This window comes from Silene latifolia, chromosome 1, assembly GCF_048544455.1.
Source record: "Silene latifolia isolate original U9 population chromosome 1, ASM4854445v1, whole genome shotgun sequence".
Classification (NCBI taxonomy): domain Eukaryota; kingdom Viridiplantae; phylum Streptophyta; class Magnoliopsida; order Caryophyllales; family Caryophyllaceae; genus Silene; species Silene latifolia.
This window is the reverse complement of record NC_133526.1, coordinates 80,580,742-80,605,621: the sequence shown is the minus strand read 5'-3', so window position 1 is coordinate 80,605,621 and position 24,880 is coordinate 80,580,742. Positions and strand designations below refer to the sequence as shown.

General features: G+C 36.8%; 1 pseudogene; it reads right to left on the bottom strand.

Annotated features, from left to right (window-relative positions):
• Positions 1-385: 385 nt before the first annotated feature.
• On the bottom strand, positions 386-24,113 carry LOC141607053 (exocyst complex component SEC3A-like; annotated as a pseudogene).
• Positions 24,114-24,880: the final 767 nt, after the last annotated feature.

Below are 24,880 nucleotides of genomic sequence, written 5' to 3'. Positions count from 1 at the left end.
ATTGCTTTTGTCAAGTTTGCTAACAATGTTCCTCTACGCCTTTCTTAGTCTTGGAAATGGGACATCTTCGGCTAATATGTTCATCTCAAAGTGTCATCTTTTTCCTTGAATATAACTCCGAAAATACTCCAAGATCTAATTCGTAGCTTACCGGAACATCCAGTCTGTTAGTCTGTCGCGTTAGTCGTTACCATCTCGTGCTACCTACGGCTCCATTTGTCTCAAACCAAACAGTGCTTAAGCTAAAATCAAAATCTATCAATTTTAATACATTTTTTTAATTAATAAGCGATAAACCCAGAGAGCGAGTAGAGTCTCACACAAGTTTACAAAGACAGAAAAAAAAAACACCACCAAAACAAAGAATAAAAAGCAACACATTCTAACACCAATACAAAGAGTCGTTCTCTGCGCTATCCTCTTCTCTTTCCATAATCTATCACTTTCCAATTACTTGATCAATTTTAATACATCTACAGAAGTTTTGCTTTATGATCTTAAATGAATGAAGCACAAAATTCAGACGTGGCAAAAATCATACGTCAATTTACCTCGTCGGTAAATGACACTCAAAATTAACAAAGAACTACACTATCACGTAGGATTTCATATCTGCTATATACTAATGGCAAAGGCCGAAATGAAGCATAACAAACTATAAACATAAGTATTTCTTACAGCGACGCCAAAAGATCTCTCATTTCGACGACGGAGGGGATATTCTCGGTGGGGTAAACCTTGGCAACAAGTTGTGCAAAGCTTTCATACTTGTCAAGGAATTCTTTCTGCATTATGCACACTTTTCATTAGGCAACTTTGTCATACATACAATACAAGAGCATAATAAAAACGACAATCAAGATGACCACTTCCTTGCATTCAGAAAATTTTGTATTTCTAATATCTGATTCAGAAACACCTTCCATTTTCTTTCAAGGGTCACCTGAAAGTACATGACTCGCTCCGACACAAACCCATTATTTATACATAACCCTTGCAGGTATGCTATATGTAAAGGTTTTTCTCAGTCAAACTTCTGCACTATCATTTTAATAATTTTTTGGGTACTTTAAAATATTTTCCCAATCTGAAGGTGGAAGGTATTTCTGTAACAGATGAAGTTGTTTGTGCTCTGACATTCAAATCCAAAAGCTAATTCCGCTCACCTTGCATTTATCCCACAAAGAGGGTAATAGCTCCTCAGAAGTCAAGTTTTTCTGCAATTTCTTGTACATAGCTTGGATGGACTTGTCAACCTGAATCGAGGCCAAGCATCAATATTAGACAGATTTTACACAGCCAAACATGGTCAATCATATTGTTACTGACGTACCCCGGACAAGCTAGCTTTCAACACTTTCCTGAGATCCGTTTTTGACAAACCAAGCTGAAAAGGAATCTGAAGAGGAAAAAGAGCAATGTTAAAACCTGAGAATCAATCATTTTCCATTTAAATAACTAAGAACACCAAAGCATAATTAATAGTGCACCCAAATTCAGAGCATAAATCATTTTCCTATTTAAATTAGTAAAACCCACAAAACTTGACAGCACCGACAAAGTGGGAAAAAAAAAATAGAAAATAGTGCCTGCAAATCTGCAATCTCTAACTTTTGTTGGCTTTGTAATTGTAGTGACCTTAGAAAGGTAATGGAAGGTATTTCTTCTCAACCAAATATGGAAAAATGGGAGGTAGATGTTAATTGTAGGGAGCATATATTCTCCGTAAAATATATAATAACCATCAAATCCAAACAACTGACATGTGCCAGTTGCGCGAGGGTTATCGTTCGACCCAATCAGAATTATTTTAGGTGACATGTAGAGAAACCGGCGATAAACTTTAACACCTTCAAAAAAAGAATTGCAGAATTTTGTCAAGTAACAGCACTTCAGATGATTACCTCTTCGGGGGTTATGGTGTGAATAAGATCTTCAATCCTTCTGGCAAATTGGAAGAGACGTTCAAATTGCTGTAAACGGGAGCTCAAAGAACTAAGGCTTAAACGGACATGAACTAGAACAAATAAAGAGCCAGGTACTATCCGGGAAATATTTCGCACAGAAAAATGGTCAGCTTACTCACGTAGTATATAATCATGCTAATATGACGAGTGCAGGCCTGCTCATATGATTCGCTTGCTTGGTGATAAAACTTTGCTAGTGTTGGGACAACATTTGCAAGATCATATAAACTGTGAAATGAATTGTTTACACTGTTAGCTTCTTGAGGTGGATAGCGTATGAGAATTTGCTGGCTAGCGCAAAAAAAAAAAAAATGAAACAAGTATACCTGTTCTGGAATGCAGCATAATTCTCCAAAAGAAACACATCAGCATATTTTGGTTCAGTCTGTGCTATCTTCTCCAAGGTCACAAACATAATGCTGACCTGTTGCCAAAAATAATTCTCCTATTCATTAGTGATTTATGGACACATTTCTAAACTACTAAACTAGAACAGCAGCTTCGAGTCTGACAAATCAAATATTAGGCACACCCATGATAGTTGAGACTTTCAAGTAGACTGCTAGATCAAAAGCTCAACTAGGACACAAGTTGAAAGCCAGCTAGGAGAGGTCATTTTTCACTGTCAATAGAAACTAATCTTGTCTGGAATAAAGATGAAATAATTCCAAGTTACATGATTCAGGACTTCAAGAAGATCATGGTCAATAAATTTGATTAAATAATTAATTAGTTGGAGATACTGCTGAATTTATTTTAAATAAATGTTATTGAAGCAGATAGAACTACACCCAAATTTCCTGAAAATTAGTAAAATGGGTACTCACAAATTTTGTGTAGGCCTGATCAACCAAATCTCTGGATTGTCCTTGGATATACTGCTCCATACGAGTTGCAAGTATAGCAAATCTATCCACAAATAAAACAAGGTAATTCTAAAAGGTATGATGAGTATGAATCTCAACCAACAACTCAAAACAAAAGGCACACAGAAATATTTCTTTCTAGCTGACCAAAAGTAGCTAAGACATGCAAAAACAGCTAATGCACTCAGGATGACAAGAACACCTAATGATCTAGAATCACCAGATGCTCCATAGGTAATGACAACTGGTGAGCATAACGGATAGCACCAGTGTTACTACTCATTCCACAAGACTTTTACTTCAACCAAAAGAGTACTAGCAATGAAATCATGAATCATCTAAACAACAGAAAGAATGAGGCTAGTCTCTATCTAAATAGCTTTAAATTGATCTACACCTTGGGATATAACCCAGGACACCCATCTGTCGGACATTCTTCTCATTTCTTTCAATCTGATGACAAGCTTCATCAACAAACTGCAAGGAATGAAGATAATGCGATGAAATCACAATCAAAGAAAAAAATAGTTGTGACATGTTAGGGGTGAAACTTACTCTGCTAAACTGCATGGAAATTCTTGATTCAAGGTCACCAAGTAACAGACGAACAAACCCTGCTGCAACAGCTTTCTGACCAGAAAGATAACGTTCTGTACTCCCATGCATGGATATGCATCGCAATGGGTCAATTTTGTAGGCCCAATCCACAACGGCATAAAAATCTTCCTGGGGTTCAATTAAAAAATAACATGGTTGAGGTGCCTGATATGTCAGCTATGTAATGGGATATCTATTAGGCAACAATGTTTGAGGGCGCTGATGAGGAGAAGGTTGTATGACACAACAATTTCTTCCAATGAATGCATACAACTGAAGTTCAGCACTTGTTTTCCATGTCCTTTTTTTCAATTGCTCAATTCCTTACCCGCCCAAATCCCTAAGGCCTTGTTTGGAGGGAGAGAGAGAGAGAGATACAATTTCTCTTGTTTGGTTAGCAAATAGCGTTGGAGGAAAATGAAGGGTTCCTTTTTCTTTTTCCCTTCTCCTATACAAATAGACATCTCTCCAACATAAGAAAGATTTTGAGGGGAAACTCTCTTACTCCATTACAAACCCCCCACACAACCCAAATCTTCCTTCCCTTCCCTTCTCTCCTAAAATGCTATCCAAACACACCCTAAGAGAAAACGAAAGGAGTGTAGGATGGCTAGGAAGCATTGCTTAAGGCCACACCTCCTCCAAAGAGCGACTGTACACATCTGACAAAGGGATACCAGCTCCCACTCCAGATGTAAGATTGGCTCCAGCATCCAGGAATATGGCATCCTTAAAAACAGACTTTTAACTTTTCAAATTTTTGTTATAAAAAACAAGATTCAGTGCCTTTGGAGCAACAACAAAAACAACAACATTACCCCAGTGCCTCAATGGCTCCCGCAAATTACGGGGTAAAGGAAGGGGGGGGGGGGGGTCGGATGTACGCAGTCTTACCCTTGTGTTAGCAACACAAAGAGGCTGTTTCCGAATGACCCAAGATGAAAATTGCGTCGAAAACTGCATCGAAGGACCACTACTTCACAAGAGAAAGAAGAGCAGCCACTTTAGTGAGCCATTCAGTGCCTTTGGAGCCTGGGACAATATTTAGAAACTGAAGAGTTGTGGTGTTAGCTAACATCCCTTCACCCGCTAATGACTCGCCGCACAATGTACAGCTACATTCTTATGACCTCATAATTATTTTACGACAACATTGGAATCTCAAATGGCTCTCAAACTGCTTTCTTTACTATGTTGTTTGAATTGAATGCTCGTAATTAGTAGATTAGTACAAACTATCAAGAGCGTTTTCCTAAACCTTATATTTCTTCTCATACTTTCTTCAAGAGCTTTATGATTGAAGGCTTGAAGCTTTATCAATACTCTTAACTACAGAAAATTTCCAAGTGTCAAAGACACTCCACATCCAAGTATCGTAAAGCCGTGTAAAGCATTCAAACCATATCACACTTGAGAGTGGAAATGTGTTTGAACGACTGAGTATTCAGCCATAACCGATTCCAGGTTGTTACTGCCCACCAAAAATACATGGCTGAACAATCGATGATGTTAAGATTGGGTCGGATGTACGCAGTCTTACCCTTGTGTTAGCAACACAAAGAGGCTGTTTCCGAATGACCTAAGATGAAAATTGCGTCGAAAACTGCATCGAAGGACCACTACTTCACAAGAGAAAGAAGAGCAGCCACTTTAGTGAGCCATTCAGTGCCTTTGGAGCCTGGGACAATATTTAGAAACTGAAGAGTTGTGGTGTTAGCTAACATCCCTTCACCCGCTAATGACTCGCCGCACAATATACAGCTACATTCTTATGACCTCATAATTATTTTACGACAACATTGGAATCTCAAATGGCTCTCAAACTGCTTTCTTTACTATGTTGTTTGAATTGAATGCTCGTAATTAGTAGATTAGTACAAACTATCAAGAGCGTTTTCCTAAACCTTATATTTCTTCTCATACTTTCTTCAAGAGCTTTATGATTGAAGGCTTGAAGCTTTATCAATACTCTTAACTACAGAAAATTTCCAAGTGTCAAAGACACTCCACATCCAAGTATCGTAAAGCCGTGTAAAGCATTCAAACCATATCACACTTGAGAGTGGAAATGTGTTTGAACGACTGAGTATTCAGCCATAACCGATTCCAGGTTGTTACTGCCCACCAAAAATACATGGTTGAACAATTGATGATGTTAAGATTGGGTCCTACTTTGGATTCGATGATGTGAGTAGGATCAAATCGTAGTAGTGGATTGTAAAATCATAAATTCCTACAAACTAACTGAAAAACATAATTAATGTTTGACTATGGTGAATTTTTTTTGTTGAAAATCAACACTTAAATATCAACATTTATCCATATATTGTCACTAATTCATGGTTTTAATATTGTTATATGAATGGATGTGTTAATTACATATTGTTATGATATGAGATAACATAATAACATGTTTTTGTTTTACATCTTACAGGAAAGAAACAAAATAAATTGGAATGACAAAAAAAAAAATCTCTATTACTGCAACTCTACACAGTTCTACATTAGAAATTGTAAATTTAATAGGATCATACTAGAAAATTAAGGGGCCGTTTGGTTCAAACATTAGAAATGGAATGGAGTGGATTCTAACTCCATATGGGTATGGAGTTAGAACCCCATACCTCTTAATGCTTGTTTGGTTCATGTTTGGAATGGATTCGGATCCTTTTTTTTTTTTTTTTTTTTTTTTATTATAAATAATACCTACAATATTATTTATAATTTCAAGTAACTAATACAAGATACTAACAAAAATAAAACTTCAAAATAATCGATAAAAAATCAATACGGCTAAATTAAAAATATTCTTGAATTATTAAAAACAAAAAAATTGCAATATAATCATCTATCACTCTGATGATTACAATAAATCATACTTTTTATGATGATCATCTGTAATGATCAATGCTGCAAATACTCAAAACACTAATCGCCGTACAAAGCATGTATGATCATCATCAATGATGATTATATTGCTAATCATTTTGTTATGATGGGATAACATTGCAATTAGTCACACTAATCGCACTTTCGTATTGAAAAAAAAAAAAGAGAATAAAAAAAGGTAGAAAAGTATTGACAATGAAAAACACGAGAAAAAAAATGAAGAATAGAAGATGGCAGAGAAAGACTTCGTAAAATGTAATGTTGTATTTCTTTTTATTTTTTGTTTTCTATTATTCTAGGGTTTGTATATGGGGGGAATGGATTTAGAATCATGGGGTGAAACTAAGGTATGAGATTCTAGGGGGTTGGGGTGAAATTAGAACCCCTTGGGTTTCTAACTCCATTCCAAAAGGGGCCAACCAAACATTGGAATGGATGAAATCCATTCTAATCCATTCCAAATGCTCCAACCAAACACCCCGTAAGATCCTATCTAGAATTGAAATCCGTCATGTCATATTGGATTGTAACACTCAAAATCTACGATCCTGAACGGGATTCTGACAATGTCCACAACATTCACAGCAATCCAAATGCATCAACAACATATTTGTGAATGAATAACGAGATATCATACGACTCCACAAGAATGACATTACAAGTTTTCATTTTTCCGAAGGACCCAAATTAGACACCCAATCATCCAGCAAGAATAAAGTTGACGACAGTTGTCTTCAAGGCAGTTATATAATTCCACTTTGATTAGAATGTGTAATTCAGGGCATCTGTGGTCTAAGATGAAAACTGAGTACGGCATGCAAATACACAAACCTCTCAAAGCACAAGTTTGTTTGTTTCAGAAGGAACACACAGCAAAGTGCTTCTGAACTCGCGTGGTTTTACTATGGAACCATACTTTGTCTGACAATGACACTCATGAATATGAGAGTGGAATCCGTACCCGGCACTTTTCAATCTGACGTTTCTCCTGGTGAAGATAAAAAGGATCAAAATAAAGGAATAGTTTCTTATACTTCGTCTGACAATGACAATCATTACTCTTTGGTTCTGAATTGTGATGAAATAAATCAAAATGGTTCACTAAAGTGGTTGCGCTTCTTTCTCTTGTAAAGTAGGGGTCCTTCGATGCAGTTCTTGACGCAATTTTCATCTTGGGTCATTCAGAAACAACCGCTAACACAAGGGTAAGGCTTCGTACCCCCCTTACTTCGCAATTTGCGGGAGCCATTGAGGCACTAGGATAATGTTGGTTGTTTCTTATAGTCTTACATCAAGCATATACTATTTTTTTACAACTTGAAGCCTTGTATCTTGAACATTTTTCTATTTGAGGTCATAAAGGATATCAGTAAAAGGATGTATGACGCCTATGTATAAATAGATACTAAGAGGGTGATACTCGTATACTAAAGAAGAATGAGAGTGGAGTTCGTGACTCCGACTATACAGCAACTTCAAAAGGCAGAACCTTAACTTTTAATGCTTAGGAGGATTTTTCATACAGAATACACTAATTCCCATCAATCTAAAGTATACCACCAAGCCAATGAACCATCTTCACACACACACACACTAATTCCCATCAATCTAAAGTACACACACACACACACACACACACACACACACACACACACACACACACACACACACACACACACACACACTTTGACACACACACACACACACTTTGAAATACGAGGATATGTGACATAAAAACAAGACTGAAGATTAAGTGAGCAAAATATTGATCAATGAATTTATCATCCACACCGCACACAGTAAGTACACCTAGCCAAACATCACTTCATTAATACACGTGTCTTCTAATGGGATTGTAGGAATTCTTAAGAGAGACGCAATAACTTATTACGGAACCACATTATTTCTTCACTTCTTTAACAATTTTTACAAAAGCAAGCAACTCTTGAAGGTTCCTCCCATTAACTAGGTAGTCTAGAAAACAATGCACCCCAATGATGAGAATTGTCATCCCATAAGACTGCTTACAGGGTAACTTCCTTGAGGAAATTTTGAAGAGGTCATAGAACTGATTTTCAAATGAGAGTTCCCACACCAAATGTCATGCGACAAGTCCAAAACAAAACTCACTCTATTTCCACCCCAACCTATAAGGCTATAGCCCACGGAAGAACGAAAATTCACGAGAACTGCCATCCTACATTGTGGTTATATTGGCAGAAAATAACTGTAGATGGTTACTTTAATGTTTTTTTAAAATCCAAATATGTACAAAAGAAATGAAACATACAGACCAAATGGTTCTAATGTACAAGAATCATTACTTTGGTTGGCAATTTTGTCTCCCATCAGGTTTAGTATTCATTCCAAACCCATCATTCATTCTATACCACATGAATCATACTAAAAAGGAAACGTAAACTATAAACTAAGACGGACCAAAAATGCATACCTAAAACAATTGGCGGAGACAGGCTACAGAGTGAGTATTATTTAAATAGCACATAAAAAAATACTCCCTCGGATTCTTAGGAATTGCCCCATTAGACTAAAATAGTACTCACAAATCTTAAGAAGTGGGGCAATTCCAACGAATTGGAGGTAGTAACAAGTTAAGGTTTGGAGAAGGACATAATGCCAACTACAGTAAAACTTCCTGTCACTATATCCTAGCCATTTTATACATAAGTGCAGATATCAAGTAACATATCTGAACATGTATGTCTAAAACAGAAGATTATCTATAGAAAAATTACCTGAATTCCATCAAGCAAGTCCTGAAGACATTCATTTAATGCAGCCAACTCCACTGGATTTATACCTAAGCCAGATATGATAGAAAGTTCTCTCAGAAATCACTTCTTAATTTTAACTTTTAAGCATGAAATCTTTACCATGAACTAGGAAATGCATCTAAAATATCAACACCAGAGCATAGCGTTCGCAATTATCTTCAAAGGAAGTGTAAAAAAAAAGCGCTTAACTTCTACTACATTGGAACTACCCATTTAATGTGGTCAAAAGTACCCACCAAGATACAATTTCTTTATGGATAACAACCTAAATCTGAGTCATTAAATTAGTAAATATAAAAATACTAGCTTAATCGGATCAGGATGTGGGCTGGAAATAACAATGCATTCAAAACACTCTTCATCTCACCCAGACTTTGTACATTTGAAGAAGCTCAGCTATGTACTATCAAGTTTCAACAAGCCGAGCGCCCTTATATCAGTTTTGCTAAAACGTTGGCCTATGTGCATTTGACCAATGTTTGAGCAGTATATGGCCATCATTTAGCAATCTATTGTTTGTTTAAATGCATCAGAAATTACGATGAAGTTTTGCTGAAAGATATAAGTTACCTGTTTTGTGGTTATTGTCATCGATATCCATAATCCCAAGATCATCATCATCGGCATCACCTGACGATGACTTGTTACCATTCGGTAGAGTTCCAGGAACTTCAAAGCACATAAAGTGCGAAAAGAAGGAGCTCTGAGATTCAAAAGGTTCCCATTAACATCATTACAATTTTAAGCAATAAACCAAAAGTCATATTAATGATGAGCTTGGATACAACCTCATCGACAAGGAGTGGGACAAATATTGTTAGCATTTTGGCATAGGCCTCAGAAACGGCAGAAGTATCCGTATTATTCACAGCTTGACCAGCACCAGCAGCAGCATCTAACCAAACAGTTGGATTTCTTGACGCTTTAGTATTAGCTCGAAGCTCATTTGCAAACTCTCGGGCCTGAAAATATGGAAAATGTTTTTTTAAATAGAACGTAAGGTTCACCGTACACCAATACTTGGCGGTGAACTAGTTATGACTTTTTAGATTACTTTTTATAGAGGTTATTAATTAAAGGACACAAAAAGGAATGCCCATGTACAGAAACTCAGAAAACACCAAGGGTTTGATGCTCATGTATTGATTGGACACCTAAGGAATGGACCCCCACGTACAAAAACATAACCGGAGGAAGGGGGGAGACTCGGTACAATAAAAGACACCATTGGGGTGCACCAATATAAATAATGAGAGCAAAATCATTGGACTCTCATACTATAATGAGTAAACTTATCTACAAAAAGATAAAAGGACAAGTGCTAATCAGGGTGGAAATGATCGCTGTTGGATGTCTACAGTCTACAGACACCAGTCAAAATCTAGACAGAAAGCTGACACACCACAGCGTGGAAAGCTGACACACCGCTGCATAGGAAGCTGACATCCACAGCTCAGAAACATTTAAAAGTTCTGTTGGTAGCATAACAAGTTTTAGGTGGACATGCGCAACTTGTGTATTTGAGAAATGTAAATTTTTGAGAATCAGGGGACCGACTTGACTCTTGAGGTTAATGATTTCAACCTTTCCCCTGGAGAGTAGGATTCAATTATTATCCCCTGATGAAGGAATCTCCCTTACCAGTTACACCACTTATCTACAGCGCCATATAAAACACAATAGTAAACTGATAAGGTCCCTCACCTCTCTACGGAGGAGCAAATTAAGAGAGCTACTGTATGCTTTTCTCAATGGACCCAAGCAGTTCTTATCAAGGCTCTGGATCATCAAATAAAAGGTATAAGAGGACGTCCAAAATGTAGCAAGTAATTACATCACAATAGCTTCTGGTTTTAGCACCTTCAGATGTTGTAAAAGCCGAGCATACGTCCTACATTTGTATCGCAGATCAGCATGGTCAGGTCGTTTCAACTGTCCACGCTGGTCAACGATGATCAAAAGGTTAAATATATACCATGTCAAGGTCTTGGAAATACGAATAGCAATATGGTTATTACTAGACCTGGCAAAAACGGGTCACTCGGGTCGGGTACGGGACGGGTCAGTTTGGGTCGGGTCATTTCGGGTCGGGTCACTTCGGGTTTCGGGTCAATTCGGGTGACTTGTTGTCGGGTCATTTTCTGGTATGGGTCATTTAGGGTCGGGTTGCTTTTGAGTTAATGGCTAAGCACTTAAGTTAGTACTATTTTGATTAGGAAATACTATTTTTTCAAATTTAACTATTTATTAGGGACTGTTGTAACCAATGAAACTTTATTTTGTTATATATAATATTAATATGACTTAGTACTAGTCGTTTCGGGTCATTTTGGGTCACTTCAAGTCAATTGAGATCGGGTCAATTATGAGCTGGGTCTTTTCGAGTTGGGTCACCTCGGGTCGGGTCAACATTGGGTCAGACAATGTTCGGGTCAGGTCTGGGTTGGCTCGGGTCAATTCGGAATTCGAGCCGTATTCGGGTCAAGCAAATTCGGGTCATTTTCGGGTCTCGGGCCAGCCTTTTCGGGTCGGGTCATTCGGGTCTGACCCATTTTGCCAGGTCTAGTTATTACTCTACCTGTGAAAAATAGCTCTAGTCATTGATCATGAAGTCCACCAAGCTGGCAAAGTAATTCCTCAAGAATTCAGTTGCTCTACGAACAAAAGTGCTCTTAAGCTTCTCAAGTTCTGATTTCTTCTCTTTAACCTGTGACATTCTCAGAACACGGTAGTGTAGTGAATGAGAGCTATTTACTGTGGAATTCTTACAAAATCACATGTGCTAGGAAAGGAGAAAAGGAGATGAAACGCCAATGTTTCTTTCCTGATGGACATCAGCAATCAACAAACAACGAACAGCTTTTTGGGAAGGACAAACTTAATCTAGAAAGACACGTCACTCCAAATCAGATGAGCAGGCAGGAAGAAATGAAACTCAGGTATCCTAAAAACCAGAAACTACACATTATTCAAATAAACCAAATAACAGCAGACATAAGCTATTCCAAAGAATTTCTACTCTTCTGAGTAGGAATCTCATCAAGGCAAAGCGGGCAAATGTAGGCACTTGGCAGTTGGCACCCGTATCCACTAAGAAAAACGATTCCCATACCTGCCGCTACCACCCATGGCCGGTGGAAGTTTCCGAAACCATACCCACCCCAACAGTTTGGGATCTAAAACCGTACCCACCCCATTTACCCATTACTCATTTATACCGTAACTTCAGTCAATATTTTAAGTAAAATCTAGTTTAGTCACTATAAATATTCAATTGTATTGTTATCTATTTTAGCTTTTCTAATTAGAATTTTCATTGATTTTCGACAAGAAAACAAAAACTCTATAGAATAGTAATATTAGTATTAAATATTTTAATAGTTGGCGGGTAGGCGGGTAGGAAGCGAGTATGATGCAAAATTCAATCCCACCCACTACCCATGGCTCGTATTATGATCAATAACCATACTCGCTCCACCACCTGCTAAAAATCTACCCATACCCGCACCAACTCATACGGGTGCGATATGGTACCCACTTTGGCCACTTATACCTTCCCCATTGACATCCCTACTTCCAAGCAACGTGAAATAATGGACGTAGCAAATACATTGAGCCTAGGAGAATGCCATCAATTTCAGTATAACTGTGAGCTAAATATTTACAGGTTCCGAATCTCTTCCAAGAGGTGAAAGATTTAGTTAGAAGATTACTCCTTGACTCCATTGCTTGCCACACAACTTGCTAATTTATTCTTCAAGGCATACCCCTAGAATTCTTTCAGAAGTAGTATCCGCAAACGGGCCATTATTGATCCGTTTGAAAAGATTTAGTGCAATAACTTTCATACGGATAACTTTACAATGACAAATGACTTTCTATTTCCTAGTTTGGAAGGAAAAGGATCTACTACACGACTTCTCTTGATGAAGATTTCTAGCTCTATGAAACAACTGGCATTTACACGACTTTCTATTGATCGGCAAACGGGCCATTATTGATCCGTTGGAAAAGAGTTAGTGCAATAACTTTCATAGGGATAACTTTACAATGACAAATGACTTTCTATTTCCTAGTTTGGAAGGAAAAGGATCTACTACATGACTTCTCTTGATGCAGATTTCTAACTCTATAGAAACAATTGGCATTTACACGAGAAATCATTCTTTTTCTGCATCTGATGCCAGGGGAATATACGGCATTCTACTTGACTCATTCTAACCCCAGATCAGGTGCAGAAAAAGAATGATTCCTTATTCAGACCAGTAGAATGCTGTCTATTCCCAGATAATGGTTGACTACCTATCTGAGAAATTTACATGGAAGAGATTTCGAGTAATTTTTGTAACTAATAGAGGCTATCAATTAATTTATAGGAATAATCTTATACAAATAGATAGACAGAAGAAAAAAGCCACACGCTATCTTGAGTAATCTTATACAAAGAAAAGAAGTATCAAGTGCTGCGATGGTGGAGCACTTATTTCAACTACATACTCAAAAATCACTAAGCAGGATTGGAACACTTGACAAGTAGAAGAACAACATCAAAATTGCCAGTATGCATTATGCTGTCAGCTGTGATCACCTATGATGATAGTGCATGAGAAAACTGAACATTTTAATCATAACAATACATGTAATATGCTTGGCCTACAATAGTGTTAAAAGTTGAAGCAGCAGAAGTTGTGTGGAACATACAGCTCGCATATTTGCAAAAGCAGATTCCAAAATTGGGACTTCGACACCACAGAGCGCACCACTAAGCCATTCACATGCTTCTATGTTTTTAGTTATGTTTCCTTCCTCAAAGGAACCACCTGTCAGGCATGATGCATACTAGATGCAGCAAATGGTCAATTTATGTTCTTCCTTTAGTAAACAAATAAAAAGAGAAGGAAAACCAAGCATACCTCGGGAGACACACGCAATCGCTCAAGAAGCTTGTCTAGTTCTTCTATCAATGCTTTATTATTCACAGATTGCATCTCCAGCTTATTATTCTGGGTTTCAATCTGAACAACACAAGAGTAAAGTTAGGGCAACAGAGGCTTACGTCAATATTATCAATATTTATCCACAAATGGGAAGTTGGGAACAGCTCAATCACAGAGAATGTTTTGTAAATGCTCCTGTTTTCAGACCATCGCCACACTGTCAATAGTTATATAATCCCCATGGTAAAACGCCAGAATTTTTGCTGTTACTTCTCAGACTTTATCTATACTGCCCGTTATTTTGTGATAATATATTAGAAAACATTTAGATTTGTAAATGGTGTTTGTATTTGTGAAAAATAAGTAGAAAGAGAAGAAGAGCTATAAGCATAGAAAACCAACTTAAATTTCACATGAGGTGTAGATTTGACACATTTGGTAATTATGGCTGCAACGCCGCTACCCTTTACGTAACATCCTGACTTCCCATATAACAACAATTCAAACAGCTACCAATACTGCATTTTAATACCCTGAGAGACCGAGAACAAAGGAGCCTCTGTTGAAGTGTCTGTGTATATCCATTTCTTTTACGAAGAATTCGGGTAGGGGTAAAGCAGAGAAAACTAAAACCCATACAAGAATTTTAATTGAACAAACAAAAAATTACATATACCTAATCCTAAAGGCTAAAGTTTCACAGAAGAACCTTTTTCCAAGTGATTAATTTAGCTTCATTGAAAACTTTAGATGTGGGTGCATCTCTCTCTCTCTCTCTCTCTCTCTCTCTATATATATATATATATATATATATATATATATATATATATATATATATATATATATATATATATATATTACACTTGAGCCCTGTTGCTTGTAAATTACAAACAAACAAAATCCTGAATATAACTTAGCAAAACGGTTGATGAACAACATACTAGAATCTTGATATATCACTTGCTTCTTATCCTTCAAGAATCAAGACTACTCATATTTGTCCCTAGACAAAAATGTCAATTAGACAAAAAAAGTATTCATGTGACTGATACTCAATCAGCTTTACCCTCTTGGTGGGATTGAGCAAACATAAACCATATAGCGCAGATGAGAATTTAAATCGGGATCCTTGGCAAGTAGTTCAATAATTAACATCCAGAGAAAACATCTCTTTTTCAGCAGTATCAAATTGTAAGGAAATGACCACCAACACAATATGTAAACAAAGATAGTTTTTGACTGGATAAAAGAGGTTCCATCTAGGAAATTTCAAAAGAGACAAAATAGTAACATTAACTTACCGACTCAATGTCTTCTCTCATGTGCCTGAGTTTCACATTGAATATACCAAGCCACTCGTCCATATCGTCTACACAGTTCAGGGCACTATCAACACCTCTTAATACCTGCATGGAGAGAATTCGTTTGCATACTCTACGACGTAATTTATAAGTCAGCACTAAATAAACCATAGATGGATGTACAATTGCATCTCATATAACAACGGAAAAGTAGACAAATGTCACGAGATACAACAACTTAGAACAAGGTTATATAAATTATAATTATAAGGCTTGCATGCTACCAAGTCAATCACGCTTCTAAGACCAACCTCAGGAACTATTCTTTTATTGAAGGCAATTTGGGAAATGAATTAAACAATACCAAGGGTGGCACCCATACGCAAAAGGAGAACTAGATGATAGAGCTGTTAAGATCTCACAAGTGATCTCATCGACAAAGAGAAAAATGAAATATGGTGGTGAGAGTGGAGCACTTGACTCCAAATATGGAACAACTTAAAACAGAAGGCAATGAACTCTTCAAAAATCAGCATTTCAATTTTTTCCGCATAGTGGTAATATCTTCAGAAAAAAAACGACAACTCTGTTCATCAAGGATCACCACCTAGCTAAGTGACCATCTTCCAAACATTGCTACAAAACCCTTTTTTCATTTTGCTCTTCAATGCGAACCTAAAAGCTTTAGCACTAAAAGAGTGAACCCAATACAAGCCAAAAATAGATAAGGATAAGTGTAGCAATGACAAAACCCGAGGGATCAATAGTAAAATATGATCCATAGATTCTTCGCCCTCAACGCCATGAATCTAGATTTGAGTCTTGATCTCAAAATCAATCATCTCGCTACTCCGAAATCATTACTTGGAACCTTCAGAACCTTCACAATCATTAGGGTTTTATATAGCTTCTCTATTTAAACAGCTTCTCAATTTAAATTGTTTCTCCAAGAACCCAATTTGTCCCTCGCACCTCGTCGCCATGAAAACTTATAGCCTCACGCCTAAAATCCGAGTCATCAGTCTTTGGTAACACAAATCACGTTTGATTAATCAAATGGAACCCATATGCAAATTATCGACACCCCACAACAAATCACTTGAATATTTCTTAACCTTTGAGAGGACAATAGCAGTGACATTAATGAGAAGAATAAAGTACATTTGTACTTCACGAGATGCTATCTAGAAGAGTCGACTCGATAGAGCTTTGAACTTTCCCCTCACGATAACGGGATTGCACATTGAATTTCACTTGAAAGAGGCATCCAAACAGAAACCCAAGAACGATGAAGAAATATTATTCATGCTGCACCCAGGGAATCAGCCAAATCATTAAGGATTGCAGACTTCAGCGACAAGAATAAGAAGATGAACAAGCCAGAGGACAAATCCAAAGAATTAAACATACAAAACATAAACAAGAACTCATTTTGATAAAAGAAACATGTCAGGAAAGAAATAACGCGTTTAGTCTTTCAAAAATAAAGCATCAGAAGACAGTTCATTTCACGAATATATGTTAGACACTTAGACAGGATGGGAATTCTTGTGAACTTTTTTGTCATATTTCTACTTTACCGCATCATGACAGCTTGTATTTTCACTCCATTCTTATTGTTTTAATGCTTTTAAAGAGATACTAAGCTTAATAAGAAGCTCGACACTTTGGCGACATTCTTTTCAGGCTTTCCTCCGACAATTGACTATCAACTTCAAGTAACTTAAATCAACGGCTTGCATATCAGTTAGGAACAGTTATAGCTATCTTAAAGATAGACCCTCATATTCAGTATTATTTTCTACTCAATCATTTCGAAGAGAAGTATAGATCTAAACCACTATCCATAGTGAAATCAACAACCATCTGAGCAGAGACACCTTAAAAGCAATATTTCCACTGCAAAAATAAGGATTATCACTTTCTGCATCCATTTTACTGAACTCAGTAGCCACGCAGATTTTAGATGTTAAACAGTAGGAAGAATCATCAATGTAAGATTAACGGCTTCAATAGCACATTTTAACTAGAAGGCGTGTGCACGAACTGTGTTTTGGCGTAGAACATTGATTTCACAACTCACAAGTCAGGCACACGCTTTGAGATTACATCACGCACCCATTCTTATGCTATCCCTAGGGCAAATGAATCTCCTCAAAGTAGCTCATTGAAACAAAAGAAGCAACTGTCCTAATCTTCATGTTTTAACAAAGGTTTTTCCTCCATATAAAGCGACCAAGGCATCAATGTTTTATTTCCAGAGGAAGAGAAGGATGAGAGATAAATCTGAATTCATCTTCCATTCCACAGAATTAATGGAGATAACACCGCTACAAGGCTGAGCACAAACAAGAAACAAAGAATATAATCCACCTCAAGCATTTACGAAGACTTCACCACTTCAGAGTTCAGTCAACAAAAAAGTTAAAAAACGCCTTTTAGCTTAATCCAAATAGACAATATCTTTAAAAAATATACTTAGCAGGTTACCTTCTCAACCAAGGGTTCTGTTTCCAAAATAGCATGCACATTAGCTGCTTCCAAAGCCTGAAGTTCACGCTTTAACCTCTCAGAAAAAGCTTCAGCTTCACCAATGCCCATGACATAACTGCATTTTGAAGCAAATACAGATCATATTACGTTGATATAAATATATCCGTTAACTAGTTCGTTGATTTCATTGATGAAGCTACAAGTGACTTTCTATGTCTCACTGAACTAGGAAGTACAAGCCCCCACAATACCACCTAAACAACGCGAAATAGAACTCATTATAATCCAATAAGGCAGCTGACTTGTATAGAATATAAGAAGTAATAGAGTTAAAAGCATCTTCAGAAAATGTTTGCCTTATAGGGTTCTGCAGTAGTTTTGGAAGAAAACCCCGAACTTTAGATTGCCAATGCCAGATTGAAGTAAACAATATTTAAACTACAAAAGATCCTTTTCTTGGCTAGCGCCATAACAAAAACAGAAGTTTAAACAAAAACACACAAAACAGTTAACTGGGAATGCATACGTGCCGAGAAGAGCTTCCATATCTTCCTCCTCAGCTTGGGATACCAAGTCCTTCTCAACAGTCACCTTCAGGTCCTTTTCAGTCGTTATAGTAGGAACAGGTCCGTCTTCTATATTGACTTGAGTGGTGGTAGTGGCTGTGGTATTCTCCTGTAGTGCATTACAAGTTGATACTTGAGGTGTGTGAGGTAACAAGCAAAAACACATGATGAAAAACAGATAACAAAAGATCGCAGAAAACAATATACCAGCCAGCCACAAAAGCCGGAAAATTCTGTCGAAAAAAACCATAAAATTAACTTTACCAGTGGAAAGTTCAGAATAATTGAGCGTCTACTCTCGCCACCTTATGGCTTAAAGCTCTTAAACTTTATAGGTCGTGGATAAACTTTGGGGGGTTATCCAACCCAATAAATTATTCTATGCTCAGCATTGTCATTTTGCCACCCCTAAAGAAATCTAGTTGAATATTTTCAAGGCTTGCTGCAAGACTAGTGCAAATAGTATAGACTATAGAGAGACATAAAGTACATAGCAAAACTTGCCAGATGTACTTGACCAAGGCTCCAAAAGGGTGGCTTAATAAAAACAATGTCGGAGAATTGATGCCGCAACCAAAGAACTCAGCCAAGGCATTGAGATTTGACACTTCACCAGCAGGAATAAGCAGTCTTAGCCAGATTAGTTGTAAGACATGACATTGCTTGAAAAGAGAACACAATGTTTAAAGAGTAATAAAATGAGGCTAATATCGTTGCTATTGTCTTTTAGCTGTAAGAGAAAGTTCGAGGATATACCGCGATATATTTCCTGTGGAAATGTCATACATACCTTCGCCCAGAGAGCCATTTCAACAACATCTATTCCAACAACCTTCGGAAGACGACCTAGCATGTCTTTGCAAACATTTAATATACAGAGTAGGAGACGATTTCTGCACATACGATTCACACAAATGAGCTATATAAACATGACGAATGCTCTACAAAGAGATCAAGGACGCTAAAGGGAATACCTGTCATCAGAATTTCGCATGGTCCACTGTGGAGGAGCGATGGTTTGATATTTAAGGTTGTCAAACCCCTAAGGAAAGTCATCATATAACAATATGAGCAACATTATATGGATTATAGAACATACAGAAAAACCATAAAATCGCAGAAAGCAAAGAAAAATATAATATTCTGTATAGGTAAACAGAAAGATGAGCAATACCAGAGTAAATGTACATCCACTGGGATCATTGCTGTTCATTTCCACTTTCGAGAGATGCTTCAGCTTGTACATCTCTGCTGCCTTCATGAGCAACAACAAAACAGCGAAGGTAAGTTAGTCCAGTTTAGAGCTGATATATCAGAACTGAGAGTTTAACATCCATATCCACAATCTGCAGAGTCTCAATAGGTCTACCAGATAATTTAATAAACTTCTAAATGATTCATAGTTTTGCCACCATTTCCATCTGTGCATGTTTGGAACCAGTTGAAAATATCTTTTACGGCATACATAAAAGATTTGCAGCCTAGGCACCTAAAAAAACAAGCCTTTCACACCTCATTTAAAATAATATCAGAAATTATATAAGAAGTAAATTACCTCAAGAACACCCCCATTAGAATATTTTAAAACACGAAGGAAAGCTTTCGTCCTCTGAGCCTTATGTTTTACTGCGTTAAATGATGGCTGTCAAAATTAAAGCTGCCTGATAACAAATGATGTATGACAAAACAAGGCAACTAGTTTAACATGAAGGGAATTGCATAATGGTAGATTGGTGTCAACAGATTCAGCAATTAACTACATAACAGGCCAACTAAGGGGTGTAGTACATGAGCACATCCAAGTATGTTACTATTCTAAATTGGTTTCACCCATAATCCCAGATCTCGGTCCTTGCACCACAAATGCAGCCAAGACTGCCTCAAAACACAAATGCAGTTTTGTCAAAAACTACATTATATTTAGAGGTATTTGTAAAAGACTAGCTTATATTATTTTTCTTGTTTTAGACTACCTTTGTTTTCTCCTTTTTTGGTAAAAAACTTCCTATGCTTAAAATATGGGGAGATTTGGTCGATTTAGCGATATTAACCTATCTCACATGACTCTGCTAACATCAAACAACAATGATCAACTACATCAAAACTACAATTTAACTTAAAATAAGCAAAATTTAAGTTTTCACATTTCAATAATAACAACGAACATCTACTAAAGTTAAGCGAAAGTACATCATGTCTTCCCAAAATCGGGCCTAAGCAAGATTAAAACATAAAAGAGTCATGTGAGATAGGTTAAAGCCGGAAAACTGCCCAAATATGTCTAGACTCTTAGCTTAGGTAGTTATTAACCAAAAATAAAGAAAGCAAAAGTAGTCAATATATATATATATATATATATATATATATATATATATATATATATATATATATATAAGGTAGTCTTTCTACAAATACCCCTAAATATAAGGTAGTTTTTGACAACAACAACCAAAAAAAAAAAACCATTATAAAAAGGTCGTAGTGAGGCACTACTCCATAATTTTAATACCATGCATCTAGGAACATCAACGTAAGGGGCAGACTAAGTAAGCTGTCCCAAAAGGTCAATATTATTATTTAGAGCATTGCCCACCACCTAGGTAGCACCAAAACGGACACGGACACTGACACGACACGGACACGCGACACATCATCCCATGAAATTTAGGACACGGGACACGTCATTTAAATTTAATAAAATATATATTTTATAGTTATTTATGTGTGATTTTATTTTTGAAAAAGTATTGAATATTAAATTAAAATAAGTGAAGGTAAAACTTGACGTTAATTATAACTCATTCTCATTTCCAAAACCAAAAACCAACTTATAATCAATCTATTTCGACATCTCATTACTAGTCTAAAGAACATAATTTACCCCCAATTCAACTTATTTCCTCACCCAATTCAACCATATAACAATTCACGCCATTTACCTTAAATTCAACTTGATTCCGTTTGAAGGTGTGTCCAAATACCATGGACACGGCTCAAAATACCATGGACACGTGTCGGACACGTGCCCAAATAAAAGATGAAAGTTAGACACGGCTTTACAAGTGTCCGACACGTTTTGACGTGTGTCCGACGAGTGTCGTGTCCGACACGGGTGTCCGACACGGGAAGGCCGATTAGGAGGAGTGTCCGTGCTACCTAGCCCACCACTGAGCTAAGTTAGGTCCTGGAAATAGAGAGATTAGAGATTTTAATATTAGACACTTATAGAGTTTGTTCGAGTTTGTTCAACCTCTCTTGATGTTGTGCATATAAGACTATGCGAAATTATGTTGTATTCAGCTTGAGTTTATTTTCATGCTCCATCTTCCAATGGGACTAAATTAAAGCATTGTTGGTGCTTTAAAATTCTTCTTAGCTACGGCCACTGATAATAATTAAATTTTGATATCCCACGTTTAACAGATTTGTTACTCATTGATATAAAGGTAGAATGTTCTTATACCTCTTAACTTTTCTGTAATTATTTATCTGCATACACTTGCATATAAGAATTAAAAAGACCTGAAACAATAAAGCTAGGAGAAGGCCGTCTATGATTAACCCAATCACATGTTTCTTAGCTTTGATGGGCTTCACAAATGGGGGTTAGTTCATTCCATTTTGAGCCTAACTTGAAACTTTTAGTCTAAAAGTCGCTTACTGGACAGCTGTTGTCTCCAAAAATGATGTGAATAGCCTGAATATATAAAATCCGGATGGCTTTGGCATTCGACTCCCATCACTCTTATCCTAAATTCTATACATCAGCATCCTAAAGCTACTAGTACCACACTTCAAATCTTATCCAATTTTAGTTTCTCACGTGATCCTATGACTTAATACAATAGAACAGTTACATCACCTACACGACTATTTGATCACCACTTACAGTCTTACCATGTCGCTTATTAAGAGGTTTGTAAATTCAAGAGAAGGCCCTGCATGGACCAAGAGTCAATCGTCCTAACTAGTAGAGGCAAAACCAATCAAGACACATTCAAATTACCTAACGCCATAAAAGTATTCTATTTTCTAAACAATAGCTGACAAATGGAAAAATAATCCAAACAAATTACCCATAAAGTCACAGTTGTGATCAACCAACTACCTGAAATACAGCAATTTAGCTCTTGCCAAAGCCAATAGCCTCTCGTAACTAACAGCCTCTAAAGTGTACACCGTCTAATCCACATCAAAGTTCTCACTTTCCTATTGTCTAATCCCACGCCTTTTATACTCATTTGCATTTAGGTAAACAATATGTTTAACTCGCCCTAATAATACTTTCGTCATAACAGTACACCGCTTGACCTTTTTCCGATACTCCATTATATTCCTTCAAACGTATGTTCTTGAGGGAGGGGAAATCAAGTGTAGAAGTATTTTGGCAGTAAGCAATCTGTTGAAACCACCTGAAACTGTTTCTAAGCTCCAATCATCTCTAGGTATGTTATGATGAAGCTAAGCACAAGATATTCAACTAAATTAGGAGAATGAAGGAAAACTTGGAGTTACAATACAGTTGAGGCTTCAGTAATAATACAATGTCAAGCTAGTTTGTATAATGTCTACTTCAGAAATTCCAAAAGCTCCCAAGGATGTAGGCAACACGTCTCCTTTGTTCATACAGACAGATTTTTCACATGACCCACAACGAAAACTTCATCAAGGATCAATCGAGCAAGTGGTGACTGCCGCTCAACGACATAAGAATCACACCTAGTTTAATGAATTCTACATTATGTAAAATTTGATTGGACATATGCTCCATCCACCATATCATTATATCATACGGAGAATGCCTCGAGAAATCATTGTCAATTCCAATTATCATCCCCGTGTGCACCTATATTCCCAAGGAACAAAATCGTCTTTCTCAGTTGTAAGCAACCACATTGACACACTCCCAGAAATTATCATCTCTCTTATTTAAGTGTCATCCCTCAAGTAATACAGATATATATACTTTGGGTAACCCCGTCGAGTTGAGGTTTAAAAATATAGATCCAAAAACGATGACTTTATACGGTACCTAAGCTCTTTCTTATAGTAGTATATTCATGATTTCTTCCAATGAGCTTTCCAAACAGTACTTATCACCTAGACTCCTTCCCTAATCAAAATGTGGATGACTCGATGAAAGAATTGATAACAGATTCTAGATAAGACACCCTAGCAGCACGAGAGAGCGATTTTAAGAGCATTGCAGTGAGGATTATCTGGCACAAACTTATACAAATTCCATATGATTTCAATCATTCGAATGAACGCGTATTGCAAAATCCACACGATCATGAGTAATCATTTAATGAATCCACAACGAAACGGAATAAACAGAATAAGAAAGTAATAATCGAGAAAACACAAGATGAAACACAAAAAACGGAAATTTAAAAGGAAAAAGGAAGAAGAAAAACTAACAGGAAATGGCGAGAACCCTAGGTTTGGCCATTTGTTGACGACTTAATTTACCGGTTTTACCCCAAACACCACCGCTCTTAACGACAAGGATAGACATCATGACCTTTTGTTTGGTGCCTTCAATGGCGGCCTCACATGCTCGCCGTAACTCTTGATCGTCGGCACTCGATTTCACCATTGTTGTTCTTCTTCTTCTTCTTCTTCAGCTACTTGGTTGATTTTTCTTGTCAATCGCGATTTGGTTCACCATTTGCTATTTTGCAATTTCCTTTCCCAACATGTTGATGTTGATGTTGATGTTTATGTTTATGTTGCTGCGTCACTATCTGACTTGTTCTAAATTCTCTAGTTAGTTACACTTTTGTTTATTTTTGCGCTTTATTTTAGGTTTCTAACCGTCCACCTCATTCATAATTCACATGATTAGTCTCCCTCGTAACATGCACTATTCGTCACAAGGAAAAGACGAGTCGATTTCATACCAAATTGTAATAAAATGGATAAAGTTAACCCATTTTTTATGATTTGATAATACACAAATTGAATAAACAATTAGTCTCCCTTGTGACGGATAGTGTCCGTCACAAGGTGAAAACGGAGCGGATTCATACCATATTAACACAATATGGATATAAATGGCCCTTTTGTCAATTAAATATGATAAATGTGATTTGACAAAAGAGAATAAAAAATTGGAAAAAAAGGGGAGTCCCAATGCTAGGCGTCTGCTTGTGTAAAGAAACCAGAGAATTGTCCCCTCCCCCTACTTTTCAAATTTCATTTTCAAATCTTAATTATTACCTCAACATCTCTCTAAAAAAATCCATAAAACAATATTTTCAGCTAAAATCTTCCGTCATCATCTTCAATTTTCAGCTCAAAACTCTTGAAATCTTCATCTCCTACCTTTCGTCATTATCTTCAATTTTCAGCTACAAAAAAAAAGTGTGGTAACATCTTCATCTTTTCGAGCTTGATCAAGATGATGGGAAAAAACAAATGGCTAAGAGGACAATCCCGAAAAAAATATGAAAGGTATTGTATTAAA